Here is a 16,124-nt window from a genome sequence, read left to right as displayed (position 1 = left end):
TGCTACTGCCCGCTTGGCTTCACGTTTGGACAAGACAGCACGCTGGGTGTCTTGGTAGGTTCTCTCACACTGGGTTCAAAAAATTGCCCTGATATAATAAATTTGCCTGGTTGGTTCTCTTTAATTCACCTACCTCTCTGTCCTTCTCGGCTCTTATTTGTTCTATCCTCTCCTGTTGCTGTTCCTTTAGTTTCTTCACCTCCTCCTCCTTTTCCTCCTGTGACCGCTTCGATTTCTCCAGTTACTTAGGAACTGTGTTTAATTCCTATTCTGTTCCTGGAAGCTGTCCTAAGCAGCTCATAATGGCAGTCGTTTTCTAACATTTTCCTGCTCGTTTTCCCTGAAATTTTCTTAACTCACCTGTCCTAGGGATTCCAGTCCCATCTCAGTATTGGTACAAGATTCTGCCCATAGAGGCCACTCTTTCTTCTCAATATATTCTCTGATATTTGTTTCCCATATGGGACACTTCCCTGTCTCTGTGCCATTTCCTGCCATTCTATATTCAACGCCAAGGGGAGAGAGTTGATCAGACTGTGGGTACGGCTTTGGGCTATGTTCCGGTCCTAATCTCTCTGGATTCTAATTTAAACCCTGGAGTTTATCCTGTCCTCCTTGTTAGCAACAATTCATACACAATAAACAATTTCTGGAAAGCAGTTATTTGTCCAATAAGGAGTTTACACCTGTTGGTTCTGAGTTTTAAATAATCGTTCAATATAGATTCTGTGGGATTTGATATCAGGGCATGTTGATGTCCTATCTGGGATGCCAATTGTTGTGCCTGCCGCACAGCCTCTTTTAACCCTTATAAAATGGACAAAGAATTGTGAGTAGACTTATTGTTAGTACAACAATATTCACCCACCCAACCAACAGTAAGTTATCTTACAGAAAATGCTAAAGTTCAAGTTCAATACGAGACCTTGACTTAGCTTTGTGCGACTGGCAAGTATCCAAGCAGATATTGGCCTTATATCTGTGCACTGGTCTCTGTAGGCCTCTGCATTGTTTTAACCTTTAGTCTGGTCTGGCACCCTGGCTCTGGTCTTCCTTCCTTCTCGGGTGTGGTGACTGTCCTTGTTCTGGTTATTGCTGGTGACGGTCACCCTTGTTGTAGCTCGTTCGTGGGGTCAGAGAGAGAGAGAGAGTTTCTGTTGTGCAGCACCTTTTATCCTTCCCTGGTTTTGTGTCCTTTTCGGTGGTCTCCTGATTCCTATCAATGAATCGATCAGGGCTTGATCACCCTAATCGATAACAGTCTAATCAGGTGCTGCCACACTGGTCTCTGGGTGTGTACCCAACGTCCATGTCTGTAGGTGCTGGAGGCACATAGGTCACATATCTCCCTCCCAAATAAGGGGTTAAGGTAAACAAGTATGTTTAACCAGAGGGTGTCCATTATCTTTGGGATTGCCTATTTCCTGTGTATTCAGTCGTCTGAGTTGCAGCCTGTTTTTCTTTGTCTTTCAGGCTGCAGCCTGCTGTTTTAGTTCTTACCCAATTGTCCCAGAGTGATTTACAAATTACCATTTTAAGTGGCCTGTTTGGCCACAAAGGGAATGTTTCCTCCTGGTGTCCAGGACCAGCATTCCTCCACCTGCTAATACAAAACAAATTACCTGGTCATCCTCTCACTGATGTTGCTAATTGTGGAATCTTGCTGTGTGTAGTTTGGTTGCTGAATATGTCCACATAAGAAAAGGAATCATGGGTTGCAAAAGGTTAAGGTGACCTGAAGTGCCGTATTCAAGTGTAGTAACCACATAGGAACAGCAGACGAGCAGCTAAATTAACAACATCACACAGCTGTAAAAGTCCCTGATGCACATGAGAAAATTCCACCATGAAAGTGTAGCTTTGACTTCAGTAGAAATGAAGATCAAGACGGTTTCTAGTTGATACATAATGCCAATTCTACACATGGGCAACAGGTTGGCAAACTACCCCAGGGCTTCTAGTGAGGTCCAACAATGAACTACCCTGCTGATGCTGGATTAGCATCTCATCTCCCTCCAAACTTCTGCTTCAGCAACAAACCTTATACTCAATCCACAATGTGATTTAAAATTGTGATTTGATGGTAAGACTTGTGCCTCTGACTCAGAGGCTTGCCTGTTTGAACCCCAAGCCAAATATGTCTGTATAAGATCAAACTGGATGCTCCAGTGATTACAGCAGGAATGTCATGATAAAAGCTAATTACTGCAAACACTGGAATCTGAAACAAAAACAGAAAATGCTGGAAGATCTGAGCTGGTCTGACAGAATCTGTGGAGAGAGCACAGAGCTAATGTTTTGAGTCTGGATGACCCTTCCGTCAGACTCTTTGGGCGGAAATCATTGCGGGCAGGGGTGGACCATACAAATGTCTGTTGACCTCAGGCAGGAATTTTTGGCCTTAGGGTGGGTGCAACCAGAAAGTCCCATCACTTGTCATCCAGACTTGAAATGTTCACTCTGTTCTCCCGCCACAGGTGCTGCCTGTTGCGGGATTTGATGTTTTAATTGATCATAACTTTACCTTTCAAGTACCCAGACCAAGTCACAGGGTTCTTTTAAACAGCTATTTTAATGCAAGCTATGGCTTGGTCCTTGGAAAGTGACAGGTCAGTGCCAGTAATTAGATAGAGCCCAGAATTCAGGAATACACAAGCAGTAATAGTTTCCAATTCAATTATAAGTAAATAGCAATAAAAAAAATCAAGGTATAGGAACTATCTCTAACCACTCACAGCTATTGATTAAAGTTACATCATAAGTTACATAAAGTTGCCCATGTGTATGAAAACCAATCAGGGCGGCACGGTAGAACAGTGGTTAGCACTGCTGCTTCACAGCTCCAGGGTCCTGGGTTCGATTCCCAGCTTGGGTCACTGTCTGTGTGGAGTTTGCACATTCTCCTCGTGTCTCTGTGGGTTTCCTCCGGGTGCTCCAGTTTCGTCCCACAGCCCAAAGATGTTAGGTTGATTGGCCATGCTATGAAATTGCCCCTTAGTGTCTAGGGATATGTGGGTTAGATGGATTAGTGGGTATAATATGTAGGGATATAGGGTTTGGCCTGGGTGGGATTGTGTTTGGTGCAGACTCGATGGGCCGAAGGGCCTCTTTCTACACTGTAGGGTTCTATGATTCTGAAAATCACAATTATAATATCCAATCAACATGAAGATTTAATCATGTTAGCTGACCTAATTCAGCTTAATGACAAGTTTATATCCAGTTGTATCCTCTGTCAATCCCTGGCATGTAAAGTTCCATTTAAGTCTAAGTAAAGTTTATTTATTAGTCACAAGTAAGGCTTACATTAACATTGCAATGAAATTACTGTGAAATTCCCCTCGTTGCCACAATCCGGCCCCACTTCAGGTCCATGCACTTAACCAGCATGTCTTTCAGAATGTGGGAGGAAACAGAGCACCTGGCAGAAATCCATGCAGACATGAGAATGTGCAAATGCCACAAATCAGTGATCCAAACCAGGAATTGAACACAGGTCCCTGGCACTGTGAGGCAGTAGTGCTAACCACTGTGCTACCGTGCAACCCAATGCTGAAGTCTGTCTGGTTTCCTGTGCTTTTCTGCAATGTTTGATATGACCAAGTGACTTGCTAGGCCATTTCAGAGGACAATTAAGAGTCAACCAGACTGCTGCGGTCCTGGTGATGCATGTTAAGCACACTGGGTTAGGACTGTAAGTTTTCTGCAAAACCAAAGAAAAGCAAACCTGCTGGCAATCCACTAGCTTTATGGTCACCAGTACTGATACTGCTTTTTAATAGAGTTTCAAATTCTGCAGTGGAATTTGAACACAAAATCTGGACTATTAGTCCAGATCTCTAGATTATTAGACAGAGAGAATGCTTATGTCTGTTGATTACAGAGCTGTTAGTTCTCATGGCTTGGGAGGTGCCATTCCCATGGAAACAAAAAATTCTCTATGCTAACTTCCACTGGCTCCCCATTGCAATTAATTTAATTGAAATTTTCATCTTTGTCCTCGTGGAATTTCCATGTATGTCCCAATTTGAAGTTCTTATTCTAACCTCCTTTCCTCCTCTTCTGGCTCTATAATCAACGAGGAAAAAAAATGGAAGGAAGACAGACTTGTGGTTCTCTAGCACCTTATAGGATCCTGGAATTTCCCAAATGCTTTATAACCAATTAAATACTTTTGAAGTTGTAGTCAGTGTTGTAGGAAATGTGGCTGTCAGTTTGCACACAGCAAGATCCCAAGACAGCAACGTCTTAATGACCAGAAAATCTGTTTTAGTGATGTTGGTTGAGGCAAAATTATTGGCTCGACCATTGTGCTAGCTCACCTGCTCCTCTGCAAAATGGTACTACAGAACTTTCAACAGCCCCCTGAGAGGGTAAATAAAGTGCTCTGGTGAAGGGTCATCCAGACTTGAAACGTTAGGTCTGTTCTCTATATCAGACTTGATGCGATTTTCCAGAATTTTCTGTTTTTCCTTCAGATTCCACATCTGCAGTAATTTGCATTTATATTTGAGTAGATAAAGTCTCAGCATAGTATCTCAGTTGAAGGATGGAGATGTAGGACTCCTTCAATACTGCACTGGATTGACAGCCTAGATGAATGGGATGGATAGGATAGAGGTGGAGAGACTCTTCCCGCTCAGAAAGGACAGTAGGACTAGAGGGCACAGCCTCAAGATAAAGAGGCGGTTTAGAACGGAGTTGAGGAGGAACTTTCACTCAAAGGGTGGTGAATCTCTGGAATTCTCTGCCCTTTGAAGTGGTGGAGGCTGCCTCGCTAAATATTTTTAAGATGCAGGTTGATGGGTTTTTGATAAGCGAGGGGATTAAGGGTTATGGGGAGAGGGCGGGAAAGTGGAACTGAGCCACGACAGATCAGCCATGATCTTATTGAACGGCGGGGCAGGCTCGAAGGGCTAGTTGGCCTACTCCTGCTCCTATTTCTTATGTTCTTATGTTCTTATCATTGCCCCAGCTTGTGTCTGTGTATACCGCTCCCTTTTTCCAGTTCCAGATGTCTGATTTAATGAATTTTCCCAGACTAAAGGCCTTGGTGCTTATCTGTGAAAACTTTTATAAATACCTTTTTCCTCATGGCAGCTTATGTAATTTTTTTAGCTTGTGTGAATATTAACACTTTCACTGTCAGACCAGGTGAAGTTCTCCAGCATTTTCTGTTTTTATTGCTGTGTTAATTGTCCATTGTGTTGTGATCAGTATTTATCAGCCCACCAACATCACTGAAATACAAATTAAAATAAAAAGAGATTTATGAACATTAACTCTGTTTTTCTCTGCACAGGTGCTACTGGAGCTAGCAGATTTAATCAACACTTACCTGTTTTTATTTCAGGTTTCCAGCATCGATAGTATTTCGCTTTTATTTCACTAAAATACAGCTCTGATTTAAAAAAAGGAGCTCTGGTGAGGATGTGAACTCAAAATGTTAACTCTGTTTCTCTCTCTGCAGAAGTTGCCAGATCTTTTGAGTTTTTCCTGCACTTTCTGTTTTTCTTACAGTAATAAATGAAATACCTGTTCATTTTCACATTGCTGTCTGTGGGGACAAGTGGTGTGTAGATTGGTCACGGTCAGTGACGACACTTGTGAGGTACGTCACTGGCTGGAAAGTGCCTTTAGTTTGCCCTGAGACAGGTTACTGCATGCTTTTTTCCTTTGTCTTCTTTAAGATAAACTGACTCTTTCAGTTGACCTGACAAATCAGAATCTCTGGCGAGCACAGATTTATTTTCAGCTAGAAAGCAGGAGAAATGAAACATCTATAATGTATGGTTGCCCAGCGATATGGTAATGGGAAGTGCATGTACTGCCACACCAAATTACAGACAGACAAAGAAACTGACAGGCTCCCCCTCGAGTTCCATTTTCCATTATTCAGTCTACCCCCGACGTGTAGGGACAAAACACATGGATTGTCATAACTGATTATCTCCTGCAGATTTCAGACATTTCGCACTGCACGCACATCTTGATGAATTCATTAAGTATTTACCTCACAGTTGGAGAGAGTGCCATTGCTTAGGTCATTCTGGTGACATGCTCCACTCTCCCTACAACCAGAAAAAAAGACTGCCTTTGCATCAGAAAACTCCTTTATAATCCCTCTAATTTGGAGGAATAAGGTGAGACTGAACATGAAGAACTGGAGGCTACAAATTGCTTGGAAAATCAATGTATGAATGGGGCTGAGATGCAAAGCGATCGAGAGCTATAGGGATTGCTGGAGGATCATCAACATAGTGAAAGATGTTCTTTGGTCTGCCCTAAACATGTTGATTTTCCTGCCCAAAGTTGTCCCCAATCAAATATTGCAGACTGGCACATTCTAAAGCCCAGGATTACTCGCTGAGAGACGCACTAAAGTTTGGGGCAGCCACTGGAGAGGCATAATGGGGGAAGGTCGCTATCTAAGACTTTTCATCCAGAGTGAACAGAGGGGAGGGGAATTGTATAGAAACCTCTCGGGCTGTATGACTCATACTGAATGTACACAGTGAATATTACACTTATCACAATTGTATGGAAACACCTCAGAATGCAATTTGATCCATGTAGGCATCCTTTGCACCATTTGTAATGAGTATATTGAAATGTCTATTATGCTTAAAGGCAGTGGCAGATTAACCATTAAGCTGAGTAGGCTTAAGCCTAGGGGCCTGGCAGGAGGGGGGCTAAAGAGGAAAAAACAATTGGTTTAACCCTTTTAAGGGTGAATAAACTTTCATAACTATACCCGGTGGGTGAATTAATATAACAAATACCTATAAATAGAGGAGCTTCACTCCTGGACTTGTACTACATGCAAATAAATACAAAATAAATGCAACAAAGAGTTTATTGTCATGCTATAACATGAATACATACTTATTTTAGTGCATACTTACATATAGTACATTTTTCAACATTTACCCTTACACAGTATTAGTCCCACACCACAGCCGATGACTGTCACCACTGCGTCCAGTGCTATCAATGTATCATCAAATTCACAATCATCATCTGATAATTCACCAATATCAACATCAAAATCCTTGGCATCTAAATCACTCTTACTATCATCACTGCATAATCCATCATCAAAACCGTTGCTGAGCACATTTGCTGCTTGTGGAAACGTCAAAACACACTTTTGTTTGTGTGCCGCCATTGTTGTTTACAACACGACAAATGACTCGCTGTCACCACTCACCAGCCAAAGAGTTCAAATTCATTATCATAATGTATTCATAACATGTGTATGACATCATCATGAAGCTGAAGAAGGAAGGCATCTGATTGGAAAAACAGCGGTTGGTAAATCTTGTTTGACCAATCACTGCAGACATGACAAAGTCAGCCTACTGAGAAATGACATTTATGTCGCTTTACCCTTCAAAGGGTTAATTGAGTGTACAAAAAATAGTTTAATTGAGCGTACACGTGAGTATTTTGGATGATATTTCATTACTTTTGCATATACTTTTTTCATACCTGGAATATTACAAATACTATTTTGTTTTCTGAAGTAGGCTGTGAACATATAAACATCATAAGACATCATACATCAGTGGGGCAGGGGGCAGGGGGCAGGGGGCAAGGTCAAGGAGCCTTACTAAAGCTCAGCCTAGAGGTCCAGGTGGTAGTTAATCCACCACTGCTTAAAGGGCAACATGGTGGCACAATGATTTACACTGCTGCCTCACTATGCCAGGGACCTGGGTTCCATTCCAGCCTTGTGTGACTGTCTATGTGGAGTTTGTACATTCTGCTCCTGTCTGTGTGGGTTTCTTCCAGGTGCTACAGTTCCCGCCCACAGTTCTAAGATGCGTAGGTTAGATGGATGGTAAATGTGTGGGGCTACAGGGATAGGACAGGAGAGAGGACCTGGGTAAGATACTCTGTCAGAAAGTCAATGCAGACCCAATGGGCTGAATAACCTCCTCTGCATTGTAGAGATTCTTCGATTCTTTCACTGGATTGAAGCACCTCAGAGTGCAACATGGTAGATGCAGAAGACATGAATATTATTACACCTTGTGTTATGGTCACTTTGAAATGTTTGTAACGTTCTTTCAGATATTTTATGAATAATGTATATTTTTGCAAAAATAAAAATGATCTAGGGCTACAGATGCTAAACAATAAGACCAAAGCAAACCAAACATTGCAGCTCATTTATAGAGGGCCTATTAAACGTGTATTCAACTTGCTTAGATATGATGATACTGTGCCTTTAAGAAATACATTTATATCATGTTTGTGTAAGGGGTTTGTTTAGAATTCATATCTGGTTTGCAAGGTGCTGGATTAATCTTTTAAATTGGTAGCTGGGAAAACGGGGTAAGTGCTAGCTGTGTTTGTTTTAAGCTGAGCTAATGCATTTGTATTTACTTAGATTTTCTCTGTGATTACAGAGTAGAGTTTAGGTTGATTGATAGGGACAGAGACGAGTGCATAATGGGAGGAGCTAAGCTTGTAGGGAAGATATACAGATTCCCTTTCATTTTTAAAACAAGCAATTACTGCCTGGTTCTGAAAGAAGCAAAATGTTTCTTTCTCTGTTTCTCTCTCTAGAAATGCTCTAAATGCTCTTAGACTAGCAACCTAAGTACAAGCAGGTAAGGCTATGTTCTGCTACCTGATTTTGAAGAAAGGTTTAACTCTGTAAGAGGAATATTGCTTGAATTGGAACTCATAGGGATAGGTTAGCAATTAGAATTTTATCTTGTCATGTTTAAGTATTGTTCATTTGTTAAATGTTAATCTAATTCATTTGTTATAGTTAAACTGTATTCTTAAATAAAGTTTGTTTCCCTAGTGTGTTAGTAGAATTACATCTGCGGTGATGTCAAAATAGCACATATTTGGGGTCTACCCTGACTTCATAACATACCGTGGGGTTTCTGATCTGGTATCCTAACACAGACCACACTTTGCATATATCTGCTCTCCATATTGTATAGAAGAAAGCACGTGAAGGTATCTGCAACGATACTGGACAGGTTAAAACTAACAGAAAAGACTGCTGGGTTTCTTTTTTCTCAAGAAAAGAGAATTCACGCAGAGCTATAGCCTGATTTATAAGATAATGAAAGCAAAAGGCTTTAAGATAATGAAAGGATCTGATAGTGTAGTGGTGGTGTGTTACTCACTCGGGGAGTCTGAGTCGCCGTGGCAACATGCTCCTCCACGTGTGTTTTGCAATCTGGAGCTCTGGCTAGTGATGGTAGAAGTTCCAACTTTATTTCCATCACATGCCTGGTGTGAACTCTTCAGTCAGAAGAGCGTAAGACTTTTAATCCCAGGGCTATGTGTTTGTACCACAATTGGGAGCCATTGCTTTACTGTGTAGAGATATGGTCTCCTTATTTAAAAAAGGATCGAATTCCATTAGAAGTAGAACAGCGAAAATCCAATCAACTGATTCCTGGAGTGGGCAGGGGGTGGGATGGCAGTATCTTATGAGGAAAGGTTGAATTGGTTGGACCTATATCCATTTGCATTTAGAAGGATGAGAGGTGGTCTCATCGAGAAACATAAGATTGTGAGGGGGCTTGACAGACTGGGTGCTGTGAAGATATTTCCCCTTGTGGGAGAGTCTATGATCCAGGGGGCACAGTTTACAAAATAAGGGGTCTCTCATTTAAGATGTAGATGAGGAAAATTTATTTTCCTGCAGAGGATCGTGTCTGGAATTCTCTTCCCCAGAAAGCAGTGGTGGTGAATATTTTTAAGGCTGATTGACTCTCTTCTCAATCAAGAATCTAAGAATATTGGAGGGGGCAAAGGAAAGTGGAGTTGAAGCCTCAATTAGATTGGCCATGATCTTATCAAATGGCAAAGCAGTTTTGAGGGATTGAATGGCCTCCTCCTAATTTGTAAGTTCATGGCTGACCAAGAATCTCTCTCTTACTGGCTGACATTGGAGGCAGTTGCAGGATTTTACTGAACTTGTTTGGTGACATTATCGACCCATTGGGACTTGAGCCTGGGTCATCTAATACAAAGGCAGGAATGACGCACCGCTACATCTCCTATCTGATGGTCTACATGTATAGAAGCCCAAAACCAGAAGCCATGAAGAGAATAAAAGCAAAATACTGCAGATGCTAGAAATCTGGAATAAAAACAGAAACTGCTGGTTAAATTCGGCAGGTCTGGCAGCTTCAGTGGAGAGAGAAACAAAGTTAATGTTTCATATCCATTTGATAAAAGCAAATTACTGTGGATGCTGGAATCTGAAACCAAAAGAGGAAATGCTGGAAAATCTCAGCAGGTCTGGCAGCATCTGTAAGGAGAGAAAAAAGTGATATTTCGAATCCAGATGATCCTTTATCAAAGTTAAAGGCATAAAAAGTAGGAGATATTTACAGTGTAGGATGAGTGAATGAAAGATGAGTCATAGCCACAAAAACAAGGGCAGCACAGTGGCACAGTGGTTAGCACTGCGGCCCCACAGTGCCAGGAGCCTGGGTTCAATTCTGGCTTTCAGTGACTGTCTGTGTGAAGTTTGCACATTCTCCCATGTCTGCGTGGGTTTCCTCCGGGTGCTCCAGTTTCCTCGCACAATCCAAAGATGTGCATGTGCAATAAAGATTTCTAGTCTTCATGTTCAAATGGAAATATAAATGCAAGCTGGTGTCATGTGCAACTCCATCCGGTATGGTGAATCTATCCCAGTATCCTTGTCTCAGCCAGGCTTTGTGAGAACTATAGCCTTCGCTCTTATGTGCGCTTGTTTGATTGTAATCAGGTCATCATTGTGCATGGACAATGAACATTGCCCTGAAGCCTAATGTCGAGCCAAGGAGTTGTCATGAGGTAATGAGAGTAAAGGTGCTCTGGTGCATAGATGAGGTCAGTGGTGAGGAATGACTCCTCTGGCACCAAGAAAGTGGGCTCTGCTGTTGCCAGCTGCACTGAAACCTATTTGGGTATATTTGTTATTCCCATTGCCTGTGGAAGTGTTAGGAGCTGGTGGAGTAATACCTGCAGCATGAAGGATTTATAGAAGCAATATGATGGAGATGATGATATACCTTCGACACTAATCAGTCATGTATCAGACTCTCTCTCTCGAGAAGTTGGAATCATGTCTAGGAGCAACGTGCCTACCTTGTAACCTGTTTAGATATAGTACAAACAAATAACAATTAAGCAGATCTCAGAGTATGACCACAGTCTGTATAAGAATAAAATACATACCTTGGGTCCAAAGTAGAAGAATCCAATCCTAGAATAATGTTGTTATACTTTCAGATGCTCAAAAATGTGGGAGGCAAATTAGCCCCAAATTAAGTAGCTCTGCAGTCAAAATTGCCATATGTTTTGCTTATGTTCTTCCCTGCTCCTCTTTTGATAGCACTAAGTACCAGGGACAAATTCCTGCACTTTATCACCTTTTTCTGATTGAGCATTTGTATTGCCTGAGTCACAATCAGTATTGGAGGACTATTCCACTGTGGGGTTCATCATTAATCTGTCTAATGAATTTTCAGCATATTGACTCCCTTGCCAGCCAGCAGAAGTGATTTTAGCTGATGTGCCACTCCTCAGCTCATTGCCACTGTGACCCCAGCATGCCTTGGTGAGTCCAACGGAGACAAGGCGTGGGATCCTCCAGTCTCGTCTATTGCAAGCCACAACAGAAAATTTGGCTTTCCAGCCAAGACCATATTTACTCTTAGTAGTACTGGAAAATCCCAGCCGTAACCAAAAGCGGGAGATTTTGCCCAAAGGAAATTCTGCTCTATGTGCCTAGGCTGTGTTAAACTATGACTAATTTAAACTCAAGATGAAGCAGGCACCATACAAGTCCAAAAATGATAGACGCTTGGGATTAAATTTCCCAATTAGCAATCGGGAAAATGTAAGGAAATCTCATAAATGAGGTAAATGCCAATTTGAAAATAGTGGGCTATGTTGCAGGCATCATCAAAAGCTACATTTACAGTGTTAATTGGATCTCTAGTACTGTGTCACCTGATTAATTGGAACCATCTGCTAAGTAAAACATCCAGTTACTTTAAAAGATTTTCAGTTGTTTCAAATAAATTACTAACTTTAACTTGGAGCAAAATGGCCTCATCAATCGTAACCCCAATAATATGTTAATGGTAAAACAATCTGTCTCTCTCTTCCACTTTCAACTTCTACACCTTCCATTTCCTTGTTTGCTTTCTATTTCTCGTTTTTCTCCTGTCCTCTGTTGAAGGTATCGAAATCTGCTGGGCTGCAGTTTTGCCCAGTTCCTCTGCTTGCCCGAGTGTTTGCATGCCATGGTTGAAATTTTCCAGTTGTTTTTGCTGGCAGAATCTCCCTGTCCTGTCAATGGTGAACCCACGAATTTCCCAGTGCTGGATGGGAGGCGAGGGAGTTGCACACAAAGGGAAACCCAGCTGACAGCAGCATGACTCTCCCCCTGTGAAGCATGCCACGGGGGGGCAGGGCGGTGGAAAATCCTGCCTCATGGACATGTCTCAGTTGTTCTACACTGTGGCAGGGTCTGAGCCTGTCCTTGCCTAGAGGTCCCCAGTAGGAAGCCAGACTGATTCTACCACCCCACCCCCACCTCCGCTCTGCAGTCCACAGCAGCCCTGCCTCACATGAAGAGGAAGTCCTGGAAGATCTTTCACTGTGCTCATCTGCACTCTCCACTAGTGCAGAGACACATACCTCGGTAGGGCACAGCACTAGAATAGTCTCGGGCTCACTTTCTGGGGAACTCCTCAGTCACTTGCGCATTCCTGCAGCAGTTGGAGGCAGGAGCTGCCAGGTCTCCGGCACTCAGAGTGCTGCTGGAGACAAGCCACATGCTCAGTGTCAGTCAAGTGATGAGTGTCTGGAAAAGACTGCCAGCTCACTGCTGGAGATGTGATGACAGGTGCTGGAACATCAGGCAGAGTTTTGACAGTCAGTCAGTGGACCCGAGTGAATGGTGGAGGATTCCATCTACCTTCTGTCAGAGATTGTGTCTTCGAGATGTGAGTGCCTTGAGGCTACCATGGGAAGAATGAAGATTAATGAGCACCATGGAGACTTTAGTCCAGCAGGTCTTGCTGGATTTGTGCTCAGCCGGCGCTCCATGACCACACTCTCTTATGGGCACCATCAGGCTACAGGCTACATGGGGGCGAAGTATGTTGATCTCCCTTCTGGTGACCCATCTCCTACAAGAATCAGGTTGGGATTTTCTGGCACAGTATCATAGAATCCTAGAATCCATACAGTGCAGAAGGAGCCCATTCAGCCCATCGAATCTGCACCTATCACAATCCCACCCAGGCCCTATCCCCGTAGCCACACATTTTTACCCTGCCAATCTCTCTAAACTACGCACTAAGTGGCAATTTATCACGGCCAATCCACCTAACCATCGTGTGTTTGAACTTTGGAAAGAAATTGGAATACCCGCAGGAACCCCATGCAGACATGGGGAGAACGTGCAAACTCCATACAGGCAGTCACCCAAGCCGGGAATCAAACCCAGGTCCCAGGAACTGTGAGGCAGCAGAGATAACCGCTGTGCCACCAAACCGTCCATAAATACAAGTCAGCCAGGCACCCTGAGGCCTCCATTCAGGGCACTCCAAGAGTGTACACCCACTCAGAGTCCCCTCTGCCTGTGCTCACACCCACTCCAGCAGCACATGCCACTGAAGGCACTTCTGCCCCCAAGAAGGACACCTGCATCAGGCCCCCAGGCTTCAGGTCACCAGAGGATGTTTGCCAAGGTTATCATGGAAATCAGGAGGTAGCAGGCAACACGCTTCCTCCCCGCTCTTGCTGTGGATGTCAGGGCTGCACTGAGACATAGTGGTAAAAACAGTTGACGACACGGCTGTGCTATCGGTGTAAATAAATTGCACATTTATGGAAACATTTGACGGTTATTTGAATGTTTTGGTCAGCTGAATTTGTACATTGGAATTCTGTTATCTCGAGGTTTAGCCACGATAGCGTTCCACTGATAGTGTTGCATTGTGAGATTAACATTCATCAGCTGAATTGGTCTCCGCACGCTTGTGTGATGTCCGGGAGATATATATTTGAAGCGTGTGATGAAAGTGTTCCTAACCCTTCCCCCACAGGGAACACCACTGAGTGAGAGCAGCTTATCAGTATTGATATTCTAGCCGCATTTGTGTCTCTTCACTGATAGTTGCAGAGCACAAAACATGCAGGGGAGGAGGCGATCCTTAGGTATGTCCTCACCTCAGTCACACTAACATTTGCATCATTATCTGGTGGTGAAGCTTCAAGTCTCCTCTCACATCGCCCTTGTCCCTTGCTGGACTCAGCTCCAGAGCGATTTCATTCATAGAGCATCACAGGCCAAAGCAGAGACCATGGTCTGGCCATTCATGAGACCACAATGTATAAGTTTGAATACTGGATTCATTCTCACAGTGGGTGGTTAGACATCCCCTCAGATGAAAGGTAACGGCCTTGAGAGCTAGGAGAGATGTGGTGACACAGCTTCACTTAACCTCACTGTTCCTGGGACTTAAAGTTTATTTATTAGTCACGAGTAGGCTTACACTAACACTGCAATGAAGTTACTGTGGAAATCCCCTAGTCGCCACACTCCGGCGCCTGTTCGGGTACACTGAGGGAGAATTTAGCGTGGCTAATTCACCTAATCAGCACAACTTTGGGACTGTGGGAGTTGTCCCAATGGGACTTGTCAGTAATTTAACTATTCCGGGCATGTTCCCCATGTTCTCCTTCCTCCATGGCGTCTTCATGTTCATATTGACCCTCAGCAACCTCATGAGGCTCCTGGGTCTCTGATGAGTTTGCATCCTCTTCCCTCTGGCATAGCTGGATTATGAAGGGTATTCATGTGGGACTCATGAGTTTATCACAAAGGGCCAAGAATCTGAAACAGATCCTCAGAAGCTCGGTGGTCTACTTTATAAGGGAGTGCGTGGAGCTGTGAGCAGCATTGTACCTCTCCTCAGAGTGACTCGGAGAGTGACCCATTGGATTCATAGCTACTGTTCCTGTACTCAGTCCCACATTAACTCTATATGTGCCAGATGTTATACTACCTTTGCTCTCCTCAACATCTCCCCATCCCACACAGAGACTTCCCATGATCCATCCTTGTCAATCTATATCAACCTATGCCCCCATCCATCCACATGATGCCTCATAGCTCTGATACCAACCCAAGCCCCTCTACCCACCTCCCCATAGCCTCTCACATCCCCATACCAATTTAGTGCCAATTAATACTAACCTATTTGATTTGATTTGATTTATTATTGTCATGTGTTAGCAGACAATGAAAAGTATTGTTCCTTGTGTGTTATACAGACAAAATATACCACTCATAGGGAAGGAAATGAGAGAGTGCAGAATGTAGTGTTACAGTCATAGCTAGGGAGTAGAGAAAGGTCAACTTATTGCAAGGTAGGTCCTTTCAAAAGTCTGATGGCAGCAGGGAAGAAGCCAATTGATTGGTACGTGACATCAGACTTTTATATCTTTATCCCGACAGAAGAAGGTGGAAGAGAGAATGTCTGGGTGTGTGGAGTCCTTAATTATGCTGGCTATTTGCCGAGGCAGCAGAAAGTGTAGACAGAGTCAGTAGATAGGAGGCTGGTTTGTGTAATGAACTAGGCTACATTCACAACCTTTTATAGTTTCTTGCAGTCTTGGGCAGAGCAGAAGCCCATGCCAAGCTGTGATACAACCAGAAGGAATGCTTTCTATGGTGCATCTGTAAAAGTTGGTGAGGGTCATGGCTGACATGCCAAATTGGTGGGCTTTCTTAACAATAGTGTTGGCATGGGGGACCAGGACAGGTCGTTGGTGGTTTGGATACCTAAAAACTTGAAGCTCTTGACCTTTTCTACTTCATCCCCGTTGATGTATGCATGGGCATGTTCTCACTATGCTTCCTGTAGCTGATGACCTACGTTGACATTAAAGGAGAGACTATTGTCACTGCACAAGTTCACCAGATTCTCTATCTCATTTCTGCACTTTGTCTCATCATTGTTTGAGATTTGACCCACAGTTGTGTTGTTAATAAATTTGGCCGCACATTCATTGGTGTATGAGGGATATAGTAAGGAATTGAGAACACAGCCTTGTGGGGCACCAGTGTTGAGGAT

This window comes from Carcharhinus amblyrhynchos, chromosome 6 (assembly GCF_965287045.1).
Source record: "Carcharhinus amblyrhynchos chromosome 6, sCarAmb.v2.hapA, whole genome shotgun sequence".
Taxonomy (NCBI): Eukaryota; Metazoa; Chordata; class Chondrichthyes; order Carcharhiniformes; family Carcharhinidae; genus Carcharhinus; species Carcharhinus amblyrhynchos.
The sequence above is the reverse complement of the archived record's forward strand: the minus strand, read 5'-3'. Positions refer to the sequence as shown.